Below are 14,283 nucleotides of genomic sequence, written 5' to 3'. Positions count from 1 at the left end.
AGTGGGAGACTGAAGGAAATATGCCCTAGAGGCAATAATAAAATTATTATTTATTTCCTTATTTCATGATAAATGTTTATTATTCATGCTAGAATTGTATTAACCGGAAACATAATACATGTGTGAATACATAGACAAACATAGCGTCACTAGTATACCTCTACTTGACTAGCTTGTTGATCAAAGATGGTTGTGTTTCCTAGCCATAGACATGAGTTGTCATTTGATTAACGGGATCACATCATTAGAAGAATGATGTGATTGACTTGACCCATTCCATTAGCTTAGCACTTGATCGTTTAGTATGACGCTATTGCTTTCTTCATGACTTATACATGTTCCTATGACTATGAGATTATGCAACTCCCGTTTACCGGAAGAACACTTTGTGTGCTACCAAACGTCACAACATAACTGGGTGATTTAAAGGAGCTCTACAGGTGTCTCCAAAGGTACATGTTGAGTTGGCGTATTCCGAGATTAGGATTTGTCACTCCGATTGTCGGAGAGGTATCTCTGGGCCCTCTTGGTAATGCACACAACTACAAGCCTTGCAAGAAATGTAGCTAAAGAGTTATGGAATGATGCATTACATAACGAGTAAAGAGACTTGTCGGTAACGAGATTGAACTAGGTATTGAGATAACGATGATCGAATCTCGGGCAAGTAACATACCGATGACAAAGGGAACAACGTATGTTGTTATGTGGTTTGACCGATAAAGATCTTCGTAGAATATGTGGGAGCCAATATGATCATCCAGGTTCCGCTATTGGTTATTGACCGGAAACTTGTTTCGGTCATGTCTACATAGTTCTCGAACCCGTAGGGTCCGCACACTTAAGGTTTCGTTGACAGTTATATTATGAGTTTATGTGTTTTGATGTACCGAAGGAGTTCGTAGTCCCGGATGAGATCGCGGATATGTCTAGGAGTCTCGAAATGGTCAATACGTAAAGATCGATATATTGGACGACTATATTCGGACTTCGGAAAGGTTCCGAGTGATTCGGGTATTTTTCGGAGTACCGGAGAGTTACGGGAATTCGCCGGGGAATACATGGGCCTTATTGGGCCATGCGGGAATAGAGGAGAGAGGCCAAAAGGAAGGAGGCCTGCGCCCCCCCCCCCTGTGGTCCAAATTGGACAAGGGGTGCAGCCCCCTTTTCCTTTTTCCCTCTCCTCCTCTTTCCTTCTCTCCTACTCCAACAAGGAAAGGAGGAGTCCTACTCCCGGTGGGAGTAGGACTCCCCCCTTGGCGCGCCCTCCTCCTTGGTCGGCCGCCTCCCCCCTTGCTCCTTTATATACGGGGGCAGCGGAGCACCCATAGACGCAACAATTGATCTCTTGATCTCTTAGCCGTGTGCGGTGCCCCCCTCCACCATAGTCCTCGATAATATTGTAGCGGTGCTTAGGCAAAGCCCTACGACAGTAGAACATCAAGATTGTCACCACGTCGTCGTGCTGACGGAACTCTTCCCCGACATTCTGCTGGATCGGAGTACGGGGATCGTAATCGAGCTGAACGTGTGCTAGAACTCAGAGGTGTCGTAGTTTCGGTGCTTGATCGGTCGGGCCATGAAGACGTACGACTACATCAACCGCGTTGTTCTAACGCTTCTGCTTTCGGTCTACGAGGGTACGTGGACAACACTCTCTCCTCTCGTTGCTATGCATCACCATGATCTTTCATGTGCATAGGAATTTTTTTGAAATTACTACGTTCCCCAACACTAATAGCAAGACTTCACCCATGTCCTCAGGAACAAACATAACTACTCACAAAGCATATTCATGTTCATAATCAGAGGAGTAATAATATGTATTAAGGATCTGAACATATGATCTTCCACCAAGTAAACCAATTAGCATCAACTACAAGGAGTAATCAACACTACTAGCAACCCACATGTACCAATTTGTGGTTTTGAGACAAGATTGGATACAAGAGATGAACTAGGGTTTTGAGAGGAGATGGTGATGGTGAAGATGTTGATGGAGATTGACCCCCTCCCGAAGAGAGGATCGTTGGTGATGGCGATGGTGATGATTTCCCCCTCCCAGAGGGATGTTTCCCCGGCAGAACAGCTCTGCCATAGCCCTAGATTGGTTCCACCAAGGTTCCGCCTTGTGGCGGCGGTGTGACGCCCCCGATTCAATCATACACTAATCATACACGCAAACGTGTACGATCAAGATCAGGGACTCACGGGAAGATATCACAACACAACTCTAGAAATAAAAATAAGTCATACAAGCATCATAATACAAGCCAGGGGCCTCGAGGGCTCGAATACAAGTGCTCGATCATAGATGAGTCAGCGGAAGCAACAATATCTGAGTATAGAGATAAGTTAAACAAGTTGCCATAAGATGGCTAGCACAAACTGGGATACAGATCGAAAGAGGCGTAGGCCTCCTGCCTGGGATCATCCTAACTACTCCTGGTCGTCGTCAGCGGCATGCATGTAGTAGTAGGCACCTCCAGTGTAGTAGGAGTCATCGTTGACGATGGCGTCTGGCTCCTGGGCTCCAACATCTGGTTGCGGCATCCGGGAAGAAGAGGGAAAAGGGGGAAAAGAGGGAGCAAAGCAACCGTGAGTACTCATCCAAAGTACTTGCAAGCAAGGAGCTACACTACATATGCATGGGTATATGTGTAAGGAGACAATATCAGTGGACTGAACTACAGAATGCCATAATAAGAGGGGGATAGCTAGTCCTATCGAAGACTATGCTTCTAGCAGCCTCCGTCTTGCAGCATGTAGAAGAGAGTAGATTGAAGTCCTCCAAGTAGCATCGCATAGCATAATCCTACTCGGCGATCCTCCTCTCGTCGCCCTGTGGAAAAGCAATCACCGGGTTGTATGTGGAACTTGTCTGGGTGTGTTTTATTAAGTATCCGGTTCTAGTTGTCATAAGGTCAAGGTACAACTCCGGGTCGTCCTTTTACCGAGGGACACGGCTATTCGAATAGATAAACTTCCCTGTAGGGGTGCACCACATAACCCAACACGCTCGATCCCCTTTGGCCGGACACACTTTCCTAGGTCATGCCCGGCCTCGGATCGCAGCCCCACCTAGGCTTAACAGAGAGGTCAGCATGCCGGTCTAACTCCTATGACGCAGGGGTCTGGGCCCATCGCCCATTGCACACCTGCATGTTGCGTGGGCGGCCGGAAGTAGACCTAGCCTCCCTAATACAAGAACAGGTGTTCCAGTCCAATCCAGCGCGCGCCGCTCAGTCGCTGACGTCTAGAAGGCTTCGGCTGATACCACGACGTCGAGTGCCCATATCTTTCCCGCGTAGTTGGTTAGTGCGTATAGGCCAGTGGCCAGACTCAGATCAAATACCAAGATCTCATTAAGTGTGTTATTATGAAGCAACCGTGAACGTGACCAGGGCCAGGCCCACCTCTCGCCTAGGTGGTCTCAACCTGCCCTATCGCTCCGCCACAAAGATCCACATAGAGGGCCGTCGGGACAAAGGTCCTTTCAGTCCCCAATTCGTGAATCACTCGCGGGTATTCAACGAGCCGACCCGACTTTATCACCATCTGTATAGTATGTGTATATGTATAGTATATACCCGTGATCACCTCCCGAGTGATCACGGCCCGATAGTATAGCCAGGTAGACCGACAAGAATGTAGGGCCAATGGTGATAAACTACCATCCTATACTAAGCATTTAGGATTGTGGGTAAGGTATCAATGACTGTAGCAACAATGACAGGCTATGCAACAGAATAGGAGTAACCGAACAGTAACACGCTACACTACTCTAATGCAAGCAGTAGAGAGAAGAAAATCGATATCTGGTGATCAAAGGGGGGGCTTGCCTGGTTGCTCTAGCAAGAAGGAGGGGTCGTCAACTCCGTAGTTGAACTGGGCAGCAGCAGCGTCGGTCTCGTAGTCTACCGGAGAGAAGAGGGGGGGAGAAACAGTAAATACAATGCAAACATAAGCATGACGATGCATGACATGACAATGAGCGTTGCTATGGGTGCCCAATCACGGTAGTAGGTGATACCGACGAAGGGGAGAAACATCCGGGAAGGTATCCCCGGTGTTTCGCATTTTCGGACAAATGATCCGGAGGTGAAAAGTTGTAGGTTCACTATGCTAGGGACGCGTGGTGGACGAACGGGCTGCGTATTCGGATTCGTCTCGTCGTTCTGAGCAACTTGCACGTACAAAGTATTTTCATTCGAGTTACGGATTATTTTATATTAATTTTTAAAGATTTAATTCATTTTTAGAATTAACCGAATTAATTTAATTAGAAAACGTAATTATGACATCAGCATGATGTCAGGGTGATGTCAGCAGTCAACTAGTCAGTTGACCTAGTCAAAGTGACATGTGGATCCCAATGTCATGGTCTAAGTCTAACTAAGTAGGTTTAATTAGTTTAGTTAATTCATTAGGTTAATTAAACATAATTAATTAAGTTAGTTAATTAATATTTTTATTTTTATTTTTTAAATTCCTTTTTATCCTTCTCTTTTCTTTTTGGGCGCCGGGACCCATATGTCATAGGTCCAGTGGGGCTTAGCGGGTGAGCGGGCAAGTGGGCAGCGGGCGAAGCCGCCGCCCGCCCTGGTAGCGAGGCGAGGCCGGGGCCATGTGCGAGAGCCGGCGGCGCGTGGGCGCGTGCGGCTGCGGGGCGCCGCGGCCAGGGAGGCTGCGCGGGGAGGGGGGTGTAGGGGAGCGCCTGGGCGACGGCGGCCATGGGCGTGGGCGGAGGGCGACTGCGGCATCGGTCGCGACGGCGACGACAACTACGAAACGATGGTGAGGGTGCTCGAGCTCGAATCCGATCTCGGGAATAAACGGGGAAGTGGCGGAGCTCACATTGAGCCTGCAGATGTGCTTAGTGGGCTCAGGGAAGGCTCGGAGGTGCCGGAATCGACGGCGAAGCTCGACGGGGTGGGCGAAGAAGAAGGCGGTGCGGGGCTCGACGCGGTGGCTTCCGGGAGGGAGGTGGCGTCCGCGAGGTGGTGGTGGGACAAGGCGATGACGCAGCGACGGGGCAGCATGCGTCGACGACGGGTAGCCGAGGCGGGGGCGCTCCGGGCAGTGACGGCAGGCAACGGGGTCGGGAGCGGCTCCGGGCTCAGGGCGGTCCGGTGAGGAGGAGGATGAGGACGGGGTGATGGCCGAGCCACCGGCGACGAGGGCGGCAGGGTGGTGAGCGACGACGGGATTGAGGGGTTATGGAGGTGTGGGGGTGGGCCGGCCTAGTCGGCCTGGTGGCCAGCTGGGCCAGTTGGCCCAGTGGGGGGGGGGCTCCTTTCTTTTTTTGATAGTTTTGTTTTATGTTTTTGTGTTTTCTTTTCTTTTACTTATTTTCCTTTTCTTTTTTATTTAATTTAGGGCATTTAAGTATTTTCTAAACATGTGCTTTCTTCACTATAATTACCTATGTAATATTTGGCACAGTCCGAATATTTTTGTTTTAATGTTTTAAAACTTTGTTGTTTGCCATATTTTGAATTTGAATTTTGAACCGGTTTTGAACTAATGTGAGATTATCAACACTAACCAAGGTGACATGGCATCATTTCCAGAGGGTTACTATAGCTTAATTATCCGGCGTGTTACAGGCAGAGTTTCATCCCGTAAGCTTGCCTCTGATTTTTCCAGGGTAAAAGCCTTCATATAGCAAAAGATGAGCACCGAAGGGCCACCAGGGGGCCCAGGAGACAGGGGGCCGCGCCCAGTAGGGGTGGGCGCGCCCCCCACCCTCCTGGCCAGGGTGTGGGCCCCCTCTGGTGTTTTCTTTGCTCAATAATTCTTATTAATTCCAAAACTGACTTCCGCGGAGTTTCAAGATTTTTGGAGCTGTGTAGAATAGGTTTTCAATATTTGCTCCTTTTCCAGCCAGAATTCCAGCTGCCGGCATCCCCCCTCTTCATGGTAAACCTTTTAAAATAAGAGAGAATAGCCATAAGTATTGAGATATAGTGTGTAATAACAGCCCATAATGCAATAAATATTGATATAAAAGCATGATGCAAAATGGACGCATCAACTCCCCCAACCTTAGACCTCGCTTGTCCTCAAGCGGAAGCCGATATCGAAAAATATGTCCACATGTTTAGAGATAGAGGTGTCGATAAAAATAAAATACGGACATGAGGGCATCATAACAAACAAACTATAATATCGGTCATTGAAGCAATTGCAATTTATCATAACATCAGAAAGAGTCAATAATAGAGCTTTTCAACAAGTCCACATACTCAACTATCATATAGTCTTCTATAATTGCTAACACTCACGCAATACTTGTGGTTATGGAGTTTCAACCGGACACTAAGAAAGATAGGGGCTTATTGTGTTGCCTCCCAATGTATTCACCTTTGGGTGATGTCAACAATAATAATTCATGCTAACTTACATCCAATTGGATATATATATATATATATATATATATATATATATCAAGATCTTTCAAACACGAGGAGCTTGCCAAAGGATAAAATGAAAAAGGGAAAGGTGAAGATCACCTTAACTCAAGCATAAAGTAAAACATAGGCCCTTCGCAGAGGGAAGTAGAGGTTGTCATGTGCTTTTAGGGTTGGATGCACAAAATCTTAATGCAAAAGAACGTCACTTTATATTGCCACTTGTATGTGGACCTTTATTATGCAGTCCGTCGCTTTTATTGCTTCTACAACAAGATCGTATAAAGCTTATTTTCTCTGCACTAATAAGTCATACATATTTAAAGAGCAATTTTTTATTGCTTGCAACATGACAACTTACTTGAAGGATCTTACTCAATCCATAGGTAGGTATGGTGGACTCTCATGGCAAAACTGGGTTTAAGGATATTTGGAAGCACAAGTAGTATCTCTACTTGGTGCAAGGAATTCGGCTAGCATGAGGGGGAAAGGCAAGCTCAACATGTTGGGAAGATCAATGACAATATACTTTAACTGAGATGTGAGAAAACATAAACCATTACGTTGTCTTCCTTGTCCAACATCAACTCTTTTAGCATGTCATACTTAATGAGTGCTCACAATCATAAAAGATGTCCAAGATAGTATATTTGTATGTGAAAACCTCTCTTTCCTTATTACTTCCTATTAATTGCAATGATGACCAAAACTATGTTTGTCAACTCTCAACAACTTTTATGCCTCATGCTTTTTATGTGTAAAGTCATTACTATCCATAAGATCAATATGAACTCTTTTAATCTTTTACTCTTTCTACTTCCTCAAGATCATAGCAAGATAGCAAAGCCCTTGACTCAACACTAATCTTTATTATAGATAGCTCACGGACTCGATTACATAAAGAGATCACAAAGCAAAACTCAAAACTACTTGATACTAAAACGTCAATCTACTAGATCAAGATACTACTAAAAGGATCGAACTAAGTAAAACGGTAAAGATAGGAGTGTGATGGTGATACGATACCGGGGCACCTCCCCCAAGCTTGGCAGTTGCCAAGGGGAGTGCCCATACCCATGTGATTATGTCTCCTTCATGGTTGGTGTTGTGATCTTCTTGGCGATGATGCCCCTCAGGATACGATTCTCCTCTTCGAGCTTATTGACTTGTTGTTTGAGGTCCATAACTTTTTTGCGGAGCTTGTCCATAACGGCTAAAGCTCCCTTTACCCAAAGGTGTTGCATAGCTTCTGGAGAACAAGTGACGCTCTTTTTCATGTTTTCATAAGAAAGAAATTTAAAGTTGGAAGGGATGACCGAATTTGGGATAGCCGAGCTATGTAGTTCCCCCATCATGAACCCTGCTTGGAGACGAGAGGTAACTTCTTGATCTTCCTCCATGGCATCGATCCTTTTCAAGTCGGCCTCCATCTCATCCTCCGTTGATGGTCCAAAGTGATAAGCATCACTATTTGCTCCTGGACCTGGTGTCGGGTGAGACACCCGACTCTCCCCGACTGACTCTTGAGAAGACATCTTGCTCTTAAACTGCAACAGGAACAGCTCGAAACGAAAACAGAGAATATTTGCGTGATACGGTGGTCAAGGCCTTCGGGAGATTATATAATGAATTTTTACCAACCAAAATACGTAACGTGCAAGAAAACGGAGTCCGGGAGGCACACGAGGTGGCCACAAGACAGGGGGGCGCGCCCAGGAAGGTGTGCGCACCCTCCACCCTCGTGGAGGCCTCGTGTCCTTCCCGGATTACTTCTTTCTTTCCAAAATTCTTAAATATTCCAAAACGGATAAAAATTGCCATTAGAATTGTTTTGGAGTTGGTTTACTTACCGTACCACATACCTATTCCTTTTCGGAGTCTGAAACATTCTGGAATGTGTCCCTTATGTATTCCTCCGGGGTTACGGTTTCAATAATATTAGTTTCAACATTGATAGGATTACCTGAGATATAATGTTTAATTCTTTGACCGTTCACCACCCTCGGACTTGTGCCTTTGAAGTTGTTGTTTTCTATGGCACCGAAACGATAGACCTCCTCGATAACGTAAGGACGTTCCCGTTTAGAGAGAAGTTTTCCTGCAAAAAATCTTAAACAAGAGTTGAATAATAACACATAATCACCTACGTTAAATTCTCGCTTTTGTATCCTTTTGTCATGTCAGCGTTTGACTTTTTCTTTGAACTAGATGACCAGTTGCGCCAAATGGCGCAAAGACCCGTTTAAAACCATGTTCCTGTTGAAAATATTTGCATTTTTTTAATAATCGTATATTTGAGTATATTTGGTAAGAACTTATACCCCTTATATATAAAGGAAATTAAATGCAAATATCTTCTTAAGGTAATAATGCCACAATTTAGATCACCGGTAGGACAAGATAGGTGAGTCTACAATTAGGAACTCCGAGTAGCTGTAAACTTGCATTGAAAAAAAGTAAACACAAGTGACACAATAAAATGTCGATATCTTTATTCAAATATTGCTCGAAATTAGTGGAAATCTCAGGAACACAAATAGTAATAGGATTGGTTAGAGTAAGCTGTGCTGGAAATAGAAACAAAAAATGTCGGTATCTTTATTCAAAAATTGCTCAAAAGCACATGCCCAGGACATTGCATGCAGAAGTTCATCTGAATATTATCTTAAAAGGTTAGGATGTGAGAAAATAACACCTTGGGTAGGCATTTGTAATTCAAAAAGAGCAAACAACTCGATAGTAGAATTTGAAACTGCTAATCCTCCCGAAGTCTTTGCATAATAGGAGTATAGTACTGCATATGCTATGCTGCAGAAGATTTAAAAATGGTAGATAACAATAAATAAGCAAGTACAAAAACAATCTCTTGACAGAAAGCATAGAGGTCGTGTCAAAATAATTAATAAAAATGATCTCCACTGATTAAGAAATAAATAAAGCAACTGCACACAGATCAAACCATCATTTGTGCTTGTCATCTTCTTGGGCAGCGGCAGCAGCTGCGCGCCGCTCAGCGTCTTGGGCAGTTGGTGCAGCGGCGCATCGCTCGGCGTCTTGCCATTCTTCAAGATCACCAACAACTTCCTCTCCACCTCCCTCGCCATATCTCTCTGATCATGCATTCCAAATTGAGCAGGAAGTACAGACTTCAGAGGAATTGAGAGAATAAGCAGCACACTCTGCGAACAACATTACGAAATTATTAGCTGTATATAGTAAAGGATGTATAGCTAGAATCTAGATAAGAGATTCCTGCATACCTGCAGGAAAGAGGATAGGGGCGATAACCAGAACTTGCATATGACTACTTCTAGGCCAGTAGCCTTGAGACGATGAACATCAGAGGAAAGACAAAAGCGAGCACTGCAGCACATGAGCAAAATATGGAATAAAGCAACATGAGAAGAAAAAACCAGAGGAACAAATGAACAAGTAAAATGAGACTACCAGGAACAAATGATTCTAATTCTCTAAGGAAAAAGTGTATGCACAGAGAAATTATAGCTGTACAACTAACCATAAGCATGAGCTCCCAAATGGCAAAACCATTGGTCCCTTCTGATGCAAGAGAATGCCAAGAGTGTTAATGATAAAATGATTTTGCTTGAACAGTTTCATTTTGCTAATTACCAAAGCATCCTAAGTGGGCTCCAAATGGCAAAATCATCAATTACCAAGGCATTCCAAGTGCATATATGCTTGAATCTTTCTACCAACAAACATCATGTGGAACATTTCAAGCATTAAGGTTGAACAATTAAGATTCAGAGATACAGTTTGGGGTGTCCACTGTTATCCTCATTTTTTGGTAATTAATAAACTGGAAGATACATATCATGGATAATTTATTGGCAAATATTAGTAGGTGCTGCTGCAACTGTTAAAATAAGTTTCCTTGGTTATTAGTTTCCATCTAATTGGAAAATACATGACAGAAATATGAAGAGTTGGTCATCCAGTATGTCTAAATGGAAGATACATGGCAAAAAAAGATTGAATGGAACATCGAGCCATTGAAATGCATTTGAGATCAAAATATATCATGCACAAAAAATGGAATTAGCTTGGCTGTCGTTATTCTATTTTAAAGTAAAAAAACAAAAGAAAAACACGGAAAGATTAAAGACGCAAATTGATTACCTGAAGGGGCATATAATGTCAACCTCTTCTCTGAGGACTAATGCTTATTCTTTCAGTTTCTGCTACTCACACGGCATCAAACTTTCATGTAACTGTTGATTCAGTACCCTGCATTGTAGAATGCACAACATAAAAACCATGGAGAAAATAGTATTCAAGGCTAGGAATTTGTTCAAAAGAGAATAAAAATATATGAGAGGGTAGCAGCCTAACTATTTTATCGAACAACCGAAAAGATTATTTACCCCTAGCAGACAGTTCTTTCATGATTTCTCATACATAGAGAACAACTAACAATTTCAGAATGTTATATTATATTTAAACAATAGATCACAGACACACGGAGTTGCACATCAGCTACAGTCAAAACTACTGGCACCAAAAGCATGGTTGATAAATCTATAAACTTTGTCGCATTGCAGTTTTACAACGAAAGAAATAGTAGTAACACGAGACCTAAGTAAATCCACTCTGTACGTATCAGCCACATCCTGCTAAATTGGTAATTTTGCTGCTTCATCCTCTTAACGATACACATACAACACTCTTTTGTTCAAAAACCAAAACAAAATGGCATAGATATCCTTCTCTGAAGCTCAAATATATCAGTGATATTAATGGAGATACATTCACCTACCAAAAGGTATATATTCACTTATATCAAATATCTGCAGATGAATAGAATGAAAATAGCAGCCTACTTTACATTCTACCTCTCGATAACGAAACAAAACATAATAAATTATATAACGAAAAAACTATTCTTTTCAAAGGTCCAGCTGAAGAGTTAAAGGAGGCAATGCAAGGGAAAACTATGAAGGATCAGAGGGTTGATACAGTATCCAAGTGTTAACATATATGGTGGAAGTTCAAGCATGAGCTCACTCTTCTTTTACAAAATAGAAAAGGTGTGACTTATAGAATGAAGAATCGATGCAAGAAAGTCAACGGTTGTGCAGAGTACCATTATTTCAGTTTCCATAGTGAATTTCCATACAAAAGAAGTCTTCAGCTTGATTGTATCTTTAGAACAAAACAACTCAGCCAAATAGTATGCAATCCATCAGCCGAGCTCGCATTTTCTGCACATAGAAATAACAAAACAATGTCAATCAAGTTACCTTCTAGAGAAATAATTGTGTATTAAAATCCACACATAATCAAGAGAGAACAGGTCACATATCCATCAAATCGCACATAATCAAGAGAGAACAGGTCGCATATCCCATCAAATTAAATTTCTTGCACAAAGTAGAAAAATGCCCTAAAACATTATCATGCTTTCTAGTACTCGCTATGTGGAGTTGTGTCATTGCCGATTAGTGCATAGAACGGTATTGCCATGGATGAGCTAATGAGAATAGTATTGCTATGTGTGAAGGATACTCTGACAGGAAAACAGCGCCAAAAGGAATCTGGACGTGGCCGACCAACACCATCCTTAATCGCATCAGTTAAAACTGTAGTTATAGTTATGGCCCCTGAAAACAGGAGACCTGGTATGACAAGATAGATTTCAGATTATTGCATAAGAATAAGATGGCATATATGAATGATTTTTATTTCTTGTAAATAGGTAATCAAATTAACAACTACAGTAAAAACTAAGAACAATTGAAATGAACTATTGTAGGAGAGATAAAAGCAGCCTCAAACTAACTACTATTGGCTTTACCGATCTACTATTGTTCAGAGTGATTACCAACTACTGTAAAAAAACCAAGGTTGACATGAGCATTCTTTGTTCTTTCTGAGTTGAACGACTCCAAATTGTCAAGCTGGCCATAAAAAGAGACCCACACAAAGATGCCGAGAAAAGTGAATCAGTGAAAACAAAAGCAAAAAACTGTATGTGAACAAGTGTATTAGGCAGCAGGTAGATGTAGCATTTCGATGAAATTGGACCTAGTACCTTGTGGGCGGCCCCTTCACCATTTAACGCACGACCAGACCTAGACTATCCAATTAATTCTTGCCAGATCCTGAAGTGTGGGATTATGCCAAACAAGAAAAAAAATCACATTAATGAAGCAATTATCAATTGAAGTGATCCAGAATTGAAGACTGCTAAGGGCTAACCATCACTCCCTTGTCCAAAGATCACATTTGGCAACTCCTAAAAAACAATACAGAAACCAAAGTTTCCAGATTGCAGGAGAAATTGCACTGCCTACAGCAAGATGGCAGCACATCTAAGATCTAACAACATATATGAAGAAAAAGAAACCAACTAAGCATACTCGGTCTCTTCTTGGCTGTGACTACAAAGAATCGTTTCATGCAGAAAATCTAAGGAATCGAGGAGAGGAGAGGAGGGCTTTACCACCGCCATTGTTCCTGAGCTGGCTGGAGAACGAAAGCACCCGACCAAGTCCCTCCCTGCGAACCAGAAAAGGCATCAAATTTAGGGCGGCCGACATACGGACGGACACACGTCCTGCGAAATCCACGGCGTCCCCGTCCCGGAGAGAAACCCTAGCCTACCAGAGACAACCATGAGAGAGAGAAGGCAGGAAGCCGGGGAGAGAGGCTGCTCACGTGCGATGATGCGATGGCGGCCGGCGTGGCCGGGGACGGCCGCGAGCATGGATGGGAAGGGGAGGGGGAGGAGGCGGACGGTGCTTGGTCAGGAGGGCGCGGGCTCCGGGTCGGCAGGTCCGATGGCACCGCTGTCCTCACCTCGTCAATGGTCCTCGGAGCAGCGGCGTGCAGCGCAAGCGGAGGTGGCGGAGTGGGAGGAGGAGGGCACGAGGTAGAGAGGAGGCGGCGCCCCGACCATAAGTGGAGACGGAGGAGGAGATGGGGGCGATTGGGGGAGGAGGAGGAGCAGAGGTGGGGATTGGGGGAGGAAAGGAGGCAGCGGATTGGGGAAGGGTGCTGGGACGAGAGGTGGTCTAGGTGAGACGGGACGCGCAACTGGTTTTCTTTCGCTCGCTCGCTGGCTCTGCTCTCCGCGCACACTGTTCATGGTGAATAAAAGGAGACGTGGCTGGTGCCGCTAGTTGGGCGCACTAGCTCATCCTTTATATGTTCAATAGCTTGGCATTCTCATAGGCTTGGGTTCTCCATTCATCAAGTGAGCTAGTATCAAATAACCTCTTCTCACCGGCAAGTTTGAAGTCATAGTTGAGCTCTTTAATAGCCCAATATGCTTTATGTTCAAGTTCTAGAGGTAAGTGACATGCTTTTCCATAAACCATCTTATACGGAGACATGCCCATAGGATTTTTGTATGCAGTTCTATAGGCCCATAATGCATCATCAAGTTTTTTAGACCAATTCTTTCTAGATCTATTCACAGTCTTTTGCAAAATTAATTTGAGCTCTCTATTGCTCAACTCTACTTGACCACTAGACTGCGGGTGATAAGGAGATGTGATTCTATGATTAACATCATACTTAGCAAGCATCTTACGGAAAGCACTATGAATAAAATGTGAACCACCATCAGTCATAAGATATCTAGGGACTCCAAACCTCGGAAAAATAACTTCTTTAAGCATCTTAATAGAGGTGTTATGATCAGCACTACTAGTTGGAATAGCTTCAACTAAAAAATGTGTGTAACCATTAGAGGCAGGAAAAGTTCCCATATAATCAAAGCTCAAACATCAAATGGTCCAATAACAAGAGAATAATTCATAGGCATTTCTTGACGTATACTAATATTACCAATTCTTTGACATTCGTCACAAGATAAGACAAACTTACGAGCATCTTTGAAGAGAGT

General features: G+C 43.6%; 1 long non-coding RNA gene across 5 annotated transcripts; it reads right to left on the bottom strand.

Moving 5' to 3' along the window:
• Positions 1-8,535: 8,535 nt before the first annotated feature.
• On the bottom strand, positions 8,536-13,426 carry LOC123137954 (uncharacterized). Of its 5 annotated transcripts, XR_006468651.1 has the most exons (8): positions 13,092-13,426; positions 12,877-12,932; positions 12,466-12,535; positions 12,256-12,331; positions 11,518-11,635; positions 10,554-10,661; positions 9,674-9,776; positions 8,538-9,592 (listed from the first exon to the last, which is right to left on the bottom strand). It is a non-coding gene; the product is annotated as an uncharacterized lncRNA (long non-coding RNA). The 5 variants fall into 5 exon arrangements; XR_006468653.1 differs by lacking the exon at positions 12,256-12,331; XR_006468650.1 differs by having other exon boundaries at positions 11,518-12,535.
• Positions 13,427-14,283: the final 857 nt, after the last annotated feature.

This window comes from Triticum aestivum, chromosome 6B (genome assembly GCF_018294505.1).
Source record: "Triticum aestivum cultivar Chinese Spring chromosome 6B, IWGSC CS RefSeq v2.1, whole genome shotgun sequence".
Taxonomy (NCBI): domain Eukaryota; kingdom Viridiplantae; phylum Streptophyta; class Magnoliopsida; order Poales; family Poaceae; genus Triticum; species Triticum aestivum.
This window is presented reverse-complemented; position numbering and strand designations above follow the sequence as displayed.